At 40.6% G+C, this 13,741-nt stretch overlaps 1 non-coding gene across 1 annotated transcript; it reads left to right on the top strand.

Moving 5' to 3' along the window:
- The first annotated feature begins 806 nt into the window (after positions 1-806).
- On the top strand, positions 807-913 carry LOC111918269 (small nucleolar RNA R71). The gene has a single exon (XR_002859139.2). It is a non-coding gene; the product is annotated as a small nucleolar RNA R71 (small nucleolar RNA).
- Positions 914-13,741: the final 12,828 nt, after the last annotated feature.

The following is a 13,741-nucleotide window of genomic DNA, read 5'->3' as shown; positions in this document are numbered from 1 at the left end:
TCTTGGATGATTCAGTCTGAAGAGGTGCTAGGGGAGTGATTATCTTCCCACTTCTTGTTGTGACTATGTTTATGTGCGCGCCTCGTGGGTTATTTTCAGTTTTGCTAGGAAGTTCGCCCGGTGACCTTTGGTTGATTTGTTGAGCAAGTTGCCCAAGCTGTGTCTCTATATTGTGGATAGATGCTTGCTGGTTCCTAAGCATGGTCCTTGTTTCTTGAATTGCAGCATCATGGTCACTATGTCTTTTTTCTGAAGCAGCTACAAATTTGGTGAGCATTTCTTCCAAGCTTGGCTTCCTTTCTTGCACCGGCTCCTCCTTTTGGTAGAACCCTCTCCCTTTTTGCCTAAACCTTTCCTCATTGGCTTTCTTGTACTCTTCATAAGGGAGCCAATCTTTCTTTTGGTTGCCCCAGTCTTCATCATATCGGTCTCCACTTGAGTAACACACTTGCGCCTTCTTGTTGCCATTCTCATCTAAATCACAGTCTCTAGTGAGGTGAGGCCCATTGCAGTTTTCACAACCCACCCGAATAGCATGGATTGTTTGATCCATCTTATCCATCCTCCTATCCATGGTTTTTAGCATAGCCATGACCGCGGATAAGTCTTCAGTAGCTGCATAAGCGGCTCCCCTAGTGACATCATGTCTAGGGTTGTGGTACTCTCTAGAGTGTTTAGAGAATTCTTCAATCAATTCTTTGATCACCGGGGGCGGCTTCTTTGTGAGCGGGCCTTGCGAGTCTAGTAACTTCCTGGTTGTGACATTAACTCCATCATAGAAGATGGATACTTCTTGCTGGCTGTTTAGGTCATGGTGTAGGCAGTTTCTTAGTAAGCTCTTGTACCTCTCCCATGCTTCGTATAGCGACTCTCCAGCTTGTTGTTCAAAGTTAGCAATGGCCTTCTTCAACTTGGCTATCTTGGAAGGTGGGCAAAAGTGATCAATGAATTCTTCTTTCATCTTGGCCCAAGTGGTGACTGATCCGGGGGGAAGTGACTTGAGCCAGTCTTTTGCAGCACCTTTGAATGTCACCGGGGGCATACGAAGTAGCTGAGTCTCGTGGGTCACATTTGGAACATTGAAGTAATCAGCTACATCATTGACTTCGTCCAAATGCTTGTAGGCATCTTCATGGTCTTTTCCATAAAAAGGTATTTATTTAAGTAAGGCTAGGATATGACCCTTTAGCTCGAAGGTAGCAGTCACGGGAATTGCGGGTTGCACAAGTCCCGGGCCAGTGTCGTCGCGCATCCTCTTCTTCCATTCTCCCATGGGGATTTCATCATTGTTAGCCATTGTGATAGCTAACTCTTCCTCGGAATCGGTGTCGTGCTCGTATGTAGGTTCCACTTCTTCCTCGGTCTCGTACTCAATATCATCTTGAATTGGGTCCTCGATTGTCAAAGAGGCACTAGATGCTCCTGATTTGCTACTCTTCTTTTTCCCAAAAACAGTCTTCAAATTGGACAAAGGTGACTTCTTTGGTGTACTCGAGCTCTCCACGTCCTTTCCTTTGTTCCTTTTTAATGCGGATTCGGGATCTTCAAACGGGGTACCAGTGGGGTGTTTGCTCCTCTGGTCATGAAAGTCCTGAAATAAACAGAATAAAAGCGTAAAAAGAACAAAAAAATGTACTAAAAAAATCGAAAATTAACTGCTGAATACGCTTGTACTCGCCGAGTAGGTGCGACTGCACTCGGCGAGTACCAGTGTGTTTTTGAAAAAAAATTATAAGCTTAATATTAAAACTAAAACAGATACTAAAACCTAATTACTAACTACTAAATTGCAATAAAGTAACTTTATGCAAGTAAACTCACACAAAGGATCGAAAAAATTAGGAATTAGATTAATTATTTAGAACTGTTCCCCGGAAACGGCGCCAAAAACTTGATGTGTGTAAAATGCACTTGTTTTATCCCTACTTTTTATTAATAAATTTAGCACACAAAGGCAGTGAACCTGTCTTTTAGTGGTATAGTTTAGTAAGTAAGGTATCGAACTCAGGGAACGGAAAATTAAACTAATAACTAATTTTAACTAAAACAATTAATGAAAGTAAAAGGTTTTCTTCTAGTTTTACAAGACTAGAAACTTAAGCACACCATAAACACTTAATTAACTAAATAACTAAAGTAAACAATTAATTCACCAAATTTGATAAAGATGTTTCTATTTAGGTTCAACCAATTCACTCCTATGGTTATTTGTATTTATGATAGATTAATTGTTATTGGCTACCAATTATAGTGGTTAGGTTCATGTTCATTACTCCTAACCCTTAGACAATTAACTAATGTAAGCGGTGATAAAGTGTTTAAACTAATTAATTCCCTAGATTAATGATTTGGATTAAATAAGATTTGTAGTGGTTAATCAATTTAGTGATTCAATTAACCTCTTGTTTGATGGTTTCTCAAACAAGCTCACACATAAATCTAATTATTGTCTTATTAATCCTAGTTTCATAATCATTATTCCTAAGCATATGAATTAGTGTTCACATAGACATATGAGGTTAACAACTAAGAGATGTTCATGCAACTTAATTGTCTTCCAATTAACAGAAAATAATCGTGATTAATGCATAAGGGTCTTTAACAAACTTAATTTAATAGATCACCAATAAACAATTAATCAAAAACTAAGAATTAAACCATAGGAGTTCCTTGGTATTCCCCAAACAGAAACAAAAACGAAATTAGCTCATAGTTGAAGTAAAATCACACACAAAAACAAGTTTAACTAGATTAGACATACTCAAATCCTAAAGCTAAGTGGAATGATTAACCTAGTTGCTTCAATTCTTCAAAAGGTTGAAGATTAGAATTCCTCAGCGTCTTCCAGGGTTCTCAATCACAGAAGGATCTTCAAAAATCGCCAGAAAAGTAGTCCCATTGGATAAAGGCTTGGTTTTTATAGATATCTCAAAACAAGGTGTACTCGGCGAGTAGCAGACCCAACTCGCCGACTAGACTTGTTGTTATCCGTCTTAAATCAGGAGTCGTGGCTATCTTCTGGAATATTTAGCTGGACTCGCCGAGTAGACTCGTGTACTCGCCGAGTAGTTGAACTTTTGTTCCTCAATCTTCACTCTTTGGCCTTCAATTGCTTTCCCTTGTTCCCTTTCACTCCCAAGCATGTCTTTTGGACTAGAAACAAAATTTAAACAATATTAAGTACCTTTTGTCCATATTATTCACATAATTAGTTAAAAATGAATAAAAATGTATGCTAAATAACTAACTAATTATGCACATATCAGAAACTCACTCGAGCATACTCGCACTCGATAACTCATCCCTCCTTGATCCCTAGCATCCCGAAGATTCTTACTTGAACTGTACACCGCCCCGGTGTTTTCAGTAGTACGGGCCCAATACTACCGTCCACACCGTATCAGTATACACCCCAAGTCCTCCTCCTGGGACCCCAAGTCCCAAGTACTCTATTATGCATAATCCACTCTCTAACAGATCTCTCATAAGCTCCTCACTGCTACCTACTCACTCTCAAGCATCTCATAGCAACTCACCTCCACCTAGGCTAAGGCATCACAAATCAGGTCACTCTAGTCCTAATAGGAATACGTAGCCCACTCTAGCACGAGAATACATCATATCAATCTCATAAACATATAATATAAGGGTATTTTGGGAAATCACCGTTCGGGCGCTGACTGATCGTACACACGACTCTGCTCTGCGTTTTCCAAAAATCTTTTACTCTTTTTAGAAAACTTGGTTCTCTTTTGAAAATATTTATCAAATCCTCAGTTTGAGTTCAAATACGCCCGAAGGTGTACTCGAATCCCTCAAACCAAGGCTCTGATACCAACTTGTAACACAGTAAATTTCCAAAACAATTTTTCGCATTTTATAAAAGCATAATTCATTCATTATTCATAAAAACATCATTGTTTAAAACTCAATTCATAACATATATCAATCCCAAGATCTCATAACATAAAAATCCCGTGTGTGTACTGATCAAGTCGGCGCCTTTCTGCGATCCTCACTAGTACCTGAAACACATGACATAAAACATAGTAAGCACAAAGCTTAGTGAGTTCCCCAAAATACCACATATAACACATATTAGCCACTCGAGACTATAACTTTGTGGGTCCGTGCACCCAAACTCTGTGAACCCTCAGGTTCTAACTCTGTAAACATCCACAGCATAAATCACATAGAATAATGCAGTGCAACATATAACACATATATAGCATACAAACACTGTATCACATAACTCCAGTTACCTACTCAAGGTAAAGTATAGTGAGAAGACTCACCTCGGATATCTCAGTAAATCTCTGACTCGGTAAACTCTGGTCTAGCCCCTGCCTAATCACATGAAATAAATACTCTAATTAATACAACCCTCAGGGCTAGGCTAATCTCTTTCTCTCTATACATCCTCTAGGAAGGGTAAAAGACTATCCTACCCTTCCGATGACTCTAAGGTCCAAACATTGACTAACCCTAAAAGTCAATGAAGTCAATGGTCAACCTTGACCAAACTCGCCGAGTGCACAACTGTGACTCGGTGAGTCCACACGTGTTCCTCACTCTCCTAGTCCTCATTCAACTCACTGAGTCAACCTCAACTCTGCAAACTCATCACGGATCACAATCTGTGAAATGTCCCGACCCAACTCGCCGAGTTCGGCTCCTGGCTCGGCGAGTACCATCGTGCACTCTGTCCTCTAGATTCCCTCTGACTCACCGAGTCGCTTCCCCTACTCAGTGATTCACCAACTGTGTGATTATCGAGAAAACCCTCGTCCTACTAGTCGAGTCGGCTATTGGACTCGGCGAGTCCATGCCATGCTCGAGCTGAACTGGCCTCTTGAGGTCAGATCCGCTCCTCTAAACCATAGATCTAGCTTCCCAAAGCATTATAATCACGTAAAGCTAACATCTTGGTGTTCATGCAAAGGCTCAAAGGCCTTATTTGAAGATATGGCCTCTAAAATGACATCCTAAGCTCATAACCTCCATTAACACCCATAAAGCTCAAGGGAAAAGGGTCTCTGGACCTCTTTGGGTCCATATCTACAGCACCAACACGAGAAGGGACCAATTACTCCATATAACCATCCTCTAAAGGGGTTAAAAAGCCCTAACTCTAAGAATTACACCATAAACTGAAGAAGGGTCGAATGAATACCTCAAAATGAAGTCTCTGAGCCCTGGAATCACTGGATTAGCACCCTCTTCAGCCTCCTCTTGTCTTGGTCCTCTTCTATTTGCAAAAAAAACCAACAATGATCAAGAAATGACTCCTTTCCTCTCACAAACGCTCTAGCTCACTTAGGGTTTCTCTCTGGGGTATGGTAGCCGCAAATGACGACCATAAGGCCTTTTAAATAGGCCCCAAACCCAAGAAATTAGGGTTTCATTAAACAGCATGGATTCGTCGAGTCCTTGGGGCGACTCGCCGAGTCCAGCCATCCACCCGAATAATGATTCGCGTCTCTACTCGGCGAGTCTACGCATCAACTCGCTGAGTTCTTCCACAAAACTTGAAATTCAACGAATAAATATAGTACCTGAAATTCTGGATGTTATATAAAATTTTCAAAAGAAAATCATTTTTATAAAAACGTCTTTTGAGAAAAGGAGAAGAGTTTTGAAAAGAGAAAAGGGTGTGGTGCATGCAATCAGCTGAGCTCAAGTAAGTTCTCCCAAATTACCCATACAAGTTTATGTTATGATATGATTATGTGATCAACATGCTAAATTTAGGGCTAAGAATCTCGGAAGGATGCCTTATATGCCTGTTATATGTGTTTTTTTAGCTGCATGTTAGTGTTGGTTAGACAGTGGTAGGATAGCCTGATTAGGTTATGCTTGATTATATGAGCTTATATCGCATGCTAGTGCAGATTCTTGATATGTGAATATGATTTCTTGCTTATGTTATGGTTAGATTTTCCTTTTTTTCTGAATGCTACTTGCTTTGTGCTTTGTGGGACTCTGAGTGATGGGAGTTAGCCATTAGGTGAATAGTTCAAGTCACATGTGATCAGGGTTGAATAATCTCAGAATGTTGGATTTGGCCCTCATGGCGCAGCTCTTGTTTGAGTCCAACCGTTGTAGGGACGGGTCCTTTACTCGAAGGATTATATGAGCCTCGTCACATGTGATGGTATTCAAGTAATGGCTAATTGGCATTATGAAGATACCTTCAGTAACTAAGGACTGGGTTTGGGTTGGAGTTTTCCCTAGGGTAAGCCTAGGATGAGTTTAGTGTTAGGATCAGTAGTGGTAGTGAAAGGGATTTGGTGGAGTCGAGGCAACTCTTGAGGAAAGTATGGATAAATGTGGAAGGTAGTATGGGCTCGTACTACTGAAAGCAAAGGATTCGTACTCGATTCAAGAGGGGCGAGATAAAACCAGAGAACTTGTAGTGCGTGTGTGATCCCTCGATAGTGATGTGTATTATTATGGTTGTTATGGCATGTTTTCAGCATGGTGACGTTGCGTGAGAGACTAGTGGGTGGATCAGGCGCTAGAGAGGGATAAGACTCGAGTTCAGGGGTCGAGCAGCTCGAGGAGCAGATGAGGGAGTTTGTATCAGCTGAGATTACGTGTAGTATTCTAGACCAGACCCCGATGATCTTTGGTACGATCAAGGAGGGCATACTGGAGATTTTGGATGAGAGGCTGGGATCCTTCTATACTAAGATGATGACCATGATGGGAGCGCGTACATTGACATTTCGAGAGTTCAGAGCTTGAGGAGCTCCAGATTATCAAGGGGCTAGGGACCCCATTTCTAGTAACAGATGGTTGGATGATGTCGCCAACGCCTTTCGTTCTAGCTAGTGTCCCGAGGGGGACAAGGTCAGACTAGCCTCCTGTCTTTTGAAGGACAGAGCGCGTGATTGGTGGGAAGAGGTTGGACATGCTATGAGGGATGATTCCACGTTAGACGCGATGACATGGAGTGATTTCTCGGCCAGGTTCAAGGCCGAGTTTGCACCAGTGATTGAGGTGCAACTGTTAGCAAGGGAGTTCCAAGACTTGCGGCAGACTATAGAGACAGTGGCGGAGATCACCACCAAGTTCAGGAAAAGAGCCCTTCTGGTTCTGCAGTATGTGGCGGACGAGGAGATGAAGAAGGATCGGTATCATGAGATATTGAGGATCGATATTAGTCAGTTTGTGAGTCGGTCCAGCTACAAGACACTGGAAGATATGACCACTCGATCCAGAGAGAGAGAGATTGATCTAGAGATAGAAAAGAAGAGGAAGTTGGCATAGGTTCAGGTATCTATGGGTCCGGGCAAGAGGCCCAAGACATCGGATTCTAGGTCGAGAAGTCATCAGGACCGGGACCGTTGTGGCAAGTGTAGCAGGATGCATGAGTGTACGTGTAGGAGCGGCAATGGTGGTGATTCAAGCCGCTTCAAGTGCAGTCATATCGGTCATTTTAGCAGGGATTGTACTGCTACCACCACCCAGGGAGCAGACCTGATATGTTTCCATTGCAGTCAGAGGGGCCACATTAACGCCCAATGTTCGAGTTTGCTTTCAGCAGGACAAGTGATAGCACCTGCCCCTGCAACCTTAAGGATCACCGACGGCCGTCAGGGCCAGGCAGAGGCGCCTGTGGCGAGGAGCAGGGCGTATCAGTTGGTTTCAGAGGAGGCGTGAGCCACCCGATGTGTCAGGTGCGTACCTTTCATTTCTTTGTCAGCTTATGTTATGATATTATTGTTATGGTTCTGCATCACTATTGGTAAAGGTATTTCTGTTTTTGGTGGCCTGCTTGTGATAGAGTTATATGTCATCTGCATACCCTAGATTTTAGAATGATAATTAGAGATCGTTCCCCTTTTAGAGAAGGTTACTTAGGATGTAGTAACTGTAGCATGCATGTGTGCGACTCGGAGGTGTCTCGTTAGTTTTCAAGGGAGATATCGTTTGGTAATAGGTCGGTTAGATCACCAGCAGTGGTAGCGTGGATTGTCAGTAGAGTGGCCAGAGGATGATGGGAAGAATTGGGAAATTCTTCCAAGCTGTGAACTATGAGAAACTAGTTGAATCGAAGTGGGGGAGGGCCACCCGCATGGCCAAGGGCAGAAGTAAGTGTGAGATTGGGATGAGCTCGCATTCTTGGTAAGGAAGAAGCAACTCAAGTGGCTGTTTGGATTGAGGGGCACATGAGTTAGGGAGTTTGGGAAACTTCCCCACATTGAGTTCCTGTTCTCACGATTAGTTGATGACTGGGTTGGGAACCAGGTTCAAGAATTCCAGCAAGGCGTAGGTTTAGGCAGAATTTAAGACTGCGGGATATTCGCAGCATTCCCCAGCGGTGGATTTGGTGAGGGAAGTGTTGTGAGGCTACGAGTAAGCTGTAGCATTCATTAGTAGCTTAGTTACCGGAGTGAGCGCAGGGGCCCTTATCTCCTAGTTTGCGGAGTGTGGGCGAGGGCACGTATCTCCTAGTTCGCAGAGTGTGGGCGAGGGCCTGTATCTCCTAGTTCGCGGAGTGTGGGTGGGGGCCCGTATCTCCAAATTAGCATGATAAGAATCAGGAAAGGATAGCAAATTGAGATTAGAGGAGGAGTGGGCCTGCATAGCCCTGGATAGGTGAGACCTACGGGAGAGGCTGCTCCGAAGTATAGTTTGGGTGAGACCCGTGGGCGAGGCCCGTGTACTTATAGCATCAGGTGGGACCTGGTAGAGATATTAAGGTTAGGGTAGGGGATCAAGGATCCCAAATCTTTTTGAGCCAGAGTGGCTAGGTTGGTAGAGCAGTTCAGGTAGTCGTAGTATCTTCAGAAGTCGATGAGAGCGACTGAGAGATTGTTCTTGCGTTCGGTAACCAGTGGGGGACCGGTATTTCGAGTAATGGTAGATCAGTTGGGACCAGGGTGGTCTCGGTTTATCTGGAAGGCGGATGAGAGTCAGCAGGATTTCAGGCAAGAGTGATGATAAAAGTTTTCGTGCGTAGAGTAGTTGTTAGGTGCATTTTATGTACCCATTTTGTAGCTTTATTCCATAAAAGTGCATTGCATTTAGGTTTAAACTCATGCATTTTGCATATTTTTCGGGATTTTTCATGAGGCAATTTCATTCACATACTTTTGTGATATTTCAGGGACTTTTGGAGGTAGGATATTGTTGGAGGAGGTAAATAAGAGTTGTAGACAAAATTTCAAGACTTGCGGAGCACCGAGGAGCAAGATATCAAAGAAATGAACATTTTGGCTTTACAGAGATTTACACGGCCGTGTAAATGCAAGCCTTGCGTTTACGCGGGCCGTGTAAACATAGATTTCTGCGCAGTATATGTTTGCGTTTATGCGGGCCGTGTAAATGACAGTGTTAATTTACGCGGGCCGTGTAAACGTAAACGTGGGTTTTAAAGCAGTTTTTCACCATTCTTAAAGAGGGGAACCAACTTTTTACCAAGGTGTCGATTTTGGGAGCAAAGAAGGCGATTTTCTAGAGGATTTTGGAGTTGATTAACACTTGGGAACATTTGATTTCATTTTGTAAGAACTTTAATTTCATTTTCTAGATTTGTGATCTTGTTCTAGTCATGAGTGGCTAGAACCCTAGTTTCTCCAACTTCATGTCTTGACTTTTTAGTTGTGATTTCAATCATGTGATTTGATGTTTGCTTCTAATTCCTACCTAGTGAATTTGATTTTGTTTCAATTGAATGTTTGATTCTAATTGTGATTCTTATTGGCCATTTGAATTAGGGTTAGGTCATTCAAGTTATCAAATTGCAAAATCCGTAATTGTTTTGTGAATTGAACTAAGTAACAAACACTAAATTGATTTCCATTGAATGGATTTAGTGTAAATCTTATTCACATACACTTTTACACTCCCGAGCTTATGAGGAGTATTGGGTGTTGTTGGGAACATTCACATAAAGTTTCATGCAATCTTCCAATCTAATTCTAAGAGCTTGTTTAGATTAGGTTAGTAAGGTTAGGATTAATCAAAGAGCTTGTTTTGGTTAATTATTGTGGTGAATGGAAAGTGTTAGAGCTTGTTAACACTTTCAAGTACCAACTTAGGTGGAATTGATTAGATATCATTTCATCCTTGGAATCACATTGTTAAATTGTCTTGCATAGAGTTGGAGTTCTCACAAATCCTGAATTTGTTTCATTTAATTGATCATTTAGTTATTGCTTTATCCTCTTGTTTAAATCCTTGCATACCAACCCCCCATTTATGTGACCATTATTGTACCTTCCGCAAAAAGGTATAAACACTTGTCCCGTGTCTCTGTGGATCGACCCTGCTTACCTTGTACTACATTATTAGTTCATAGTAGTAGTGTTTAAGGAGTCATTTGTACCCTTTATATGTTGGGTTTGACACGCCTAACAGTAGTGAACTGATTAGAAGATGCTAAGTCGCTCACGGCGGGATTAAATAATCTCAGAGTGATTGATTTGACTCTGTTGCGTAGCTCTTGTCTAATTCTTAACCGTTGCAGAGAGGAATCTTCTACTCGAAGGATTATCTAATTCACATTGGGTGGAGCTTACAACATTGCAGCATGGTAAGTGAAATCATTCAGTGAGTAATGGTGTAATGGCCGGCACGAGAGTGGCCAGGATTGCAGTTTTAGCAGAAGGTCTATTCTTGATGGAGATAGGGAAGGTTTGTTGTTTATGGCGAGTTGCCTTGGAAAGGCCAATGACAGCGCAGGGTAAAGGGGGTGAGTCCCTTGGATGTCAAGTGTAAGTGCTCAGGAAGTGCCGGAAGGATTATCGGTTGAGTAAGAGTGTTGTACTCGAGGGTTGTAGTGATTGGATTGTTCTCAAGATGATATATTTAAGGATTGGACCGAGCAAGCAAGGTATGTGACGGTTAGAAATGTCGAGAGAGGTTGCGGGGCTGTTAACCGAAGCGGACTTCGAGGACGAAGTCTAGTTTAAGTGAGGAAGAGTTGTAACATCCCGAATTCAGAAGACCTAGAAAGGTCAGAAAAACCTCAAAATCAGGAGGCGACTCGTCCAGTTGATGGGATGACTCGACGAGTAGGAGCGCGTTGTGGGCCGCGGGTTAAGTGATCTACTCAATGAGTCGGGGGACTGACTCGACAAGTTGGGCTGGGTTTGGAAAACCCTAAATTCGGGCCTTGTACCCTATTTAAAGAACATTATAACACTCCCTCAGCCTCCTTAATGCTCTCTCAAGTCCAGAGCGAAACCCTAGTGCCTTCCATGAGCTTATGAGCCATTTGTGAGCATCCTTGAGTGTTTTGGAGCTTGAAGAAGAAGGTGAAGCCTTGGGGATACAAGAAGAGACTAGTAGATCTAGAACCTCTTACATCCTCCTCCATTTTCTAGTAAGAAAGTTTCAATAATGACCATTATGCACATAGATCTCTCCTTTGTCACTTTTGGGGGGGGGGGGTTTTGGTCCAAGAACCCTAGCATGAGAGGAATGGATGTCCTAAGGGCTTATGTTTTCAAATCTAGCACCATTAAGGTTCTTGTAGGCGAGGCCTAGTACATGAGTAGAGTAGAGTATGTTTTCTTTATGCGCTAGTATGCTATTTGATTGTATGTATGTGTACAGCGGGCGAGGCCCAGAGACAGGCAGGGCCTAAGAGGAACAGATATGTATACCGAGCAGGGCTCGATGCCAGGCGGGGCTTGATGTCAGGCGGGGACTGATGCCGGGTGGGGCCCGATGCAGGGCACGACCCGATGCAGCGGGCGGGGCCCCAGTATGTGGTTATATGTATGTGGTATGTTGGGGAAGTCACTAAGCTTTGTGCTTACGGTGTTCAGTTTTGGTTTCAGGTACTTCCGGTAGCGGAGGGAAGAGCTCGGGATGATCATATAGCACACACCAAGAAGTTTTAGCCTAGGATGTTTTACTCTGATTTGATATATATATATATATATATATATATATATATATATATATATATATATATATATATATATATATAAACCTTTTTTTTATGGATGAAATGAATTGATGCTTATGATTTTATTAATGTGTTAAAAAGAAATTTTTGGTCATGATTTTTGGGATGTTACAAGTTGTTTGTTTTCAGTTTCTCTTTTATTTTCTTTCTCGATTAGTAACACCGATTACTAGTAGTTGTAACACCGAGGACTACCAATAGACAATTAGGGTTTCTGAATATCATTTGACGGTGAGGTTGTAGTAGAAGGTGGCATCAACAATGAGGTACCTCCTTCAGATCTACCTCGTCGTCTCAGATTTATAAATCCTTTATCTTCTCCGATGAGCTTTAAGAAACCCCAATAAAATTTTCTAGGTTTTATTTTGTAAACCCGTTGGTAAGGTCCTCTTCTTTCGACAACATCATCTTCCTCCGACGATTTAGTGGATATGTTTGAAGATCGAGCTTATAATGACAGAGAGGAATTGGGATATACAAATCAATAATTAAAAAATAATTTTTTAATGGATTAAACATTTAATAAACAACATTTTTAATGGATTAATAATTAATAACTAATAAATAAAACAAAAAATAAATAAATAAGGGAAAACCAACTTTTTTTATGTCCGGAGGGATGAAATATAAAAGTGAAGGGACAGTCTGAGTTAATTTTTAAAAATAGGGACTAAACGTGTCTTTGGGCAATTGTACGAAGGACGATTCATGTAATTCTCTCTCTCTCTCTCTCTCTCTCTCTCTCTCTATATATATATATATATATATATATATATATATATATATATATATATATATATATATATATATATATATATATATATTACCAAAAAATCCCTCATTTAAACGAAATGTGTCTTTGGCACGGAGTGTTCAGGAGCTTTTTGCTTCTAACGTTTAACAAAATGTTCTGTTTTAAACAAAAAAAAAATCTCGGTTAGCACTAAAAGCTTTTAGCGTTTAGTTTTAAAAAAACGCTTCAAATATAAAAGTTATCTCACTTAGTTTTAACAAAACCCTAGCAACTACCCGCTACCCGGTACCAGCTAGTTTTACCGATCATACCCGAAATATTCAGATAAGCCAAACATTTTTTTGAATGACACTTAAAAGGTATCTCTAAAATGGACATTAAATTGGATGGTTTGCATATGATTGGAATTATTAAAAAGAAACTAATATGATAATAAGTTTTTTTTTTTTTTTTGAAACGGTTACACTATATATATCCATCTCGTTATATATTATATACAAAAAGGTAAAATACATATTTATATCCCCACATAATATTTACATTCTATAACTTTAAACATTTTTATAGAATTTTTAAATTTGTTCATAGAATAAATATAAATATAAAAAAGTAGTTTGTGAAGATAGTCTTTGTTCTATACTTGTTTCCTTTTCAATCTTGAAACAAACGTAAAGTCCTACTTTTATGATCAAAAAAAGGCATTTGACTATTTAGCCCTTCAATAATGATGGTTATTTGATTCGACAATCCAAAAGGATGACATGTATTGACTAAATAAAATCATATCTTTCTTGGACCATTTCATTTTGAAGTGTAAATAAAATAGCATATGTACATCTTATGCAATACAACTTCAAACTTATCTAAAAAACATATTTTACCATTATTAAAAACATGACATTTTTACTTATATAATTAAAAACGCATCATGTGTTCCACATTAATTTAGTATATCTTTTTCTTAGAATTATATATCTTTGACCAAAATAAAATAAAAATAGAAAAATAGCAAAATGTGAAATGAAAGATGGCCTTTCCTAATTACAAAGAGGCCTCAAGAG

This window comes from Lactuca sativa, chromosome 9 (assembly GCF_002870075.4).
Source record: "Lactuca sativa cultivar Salinas chromosome 9, Lsat_Salinas_v11, whole genome shotgun sequence".
NCBI lineage: Eukaryota > Viridiplantae > Streptophyta > Magnoliopsida > Asterales > Asteraceae > Lactuca > Lactuca sativa.
Note: the sequence above shows the minus strand (reverse complement) of the source record. Positions and strands in the feature narration are given on the sequence as shown.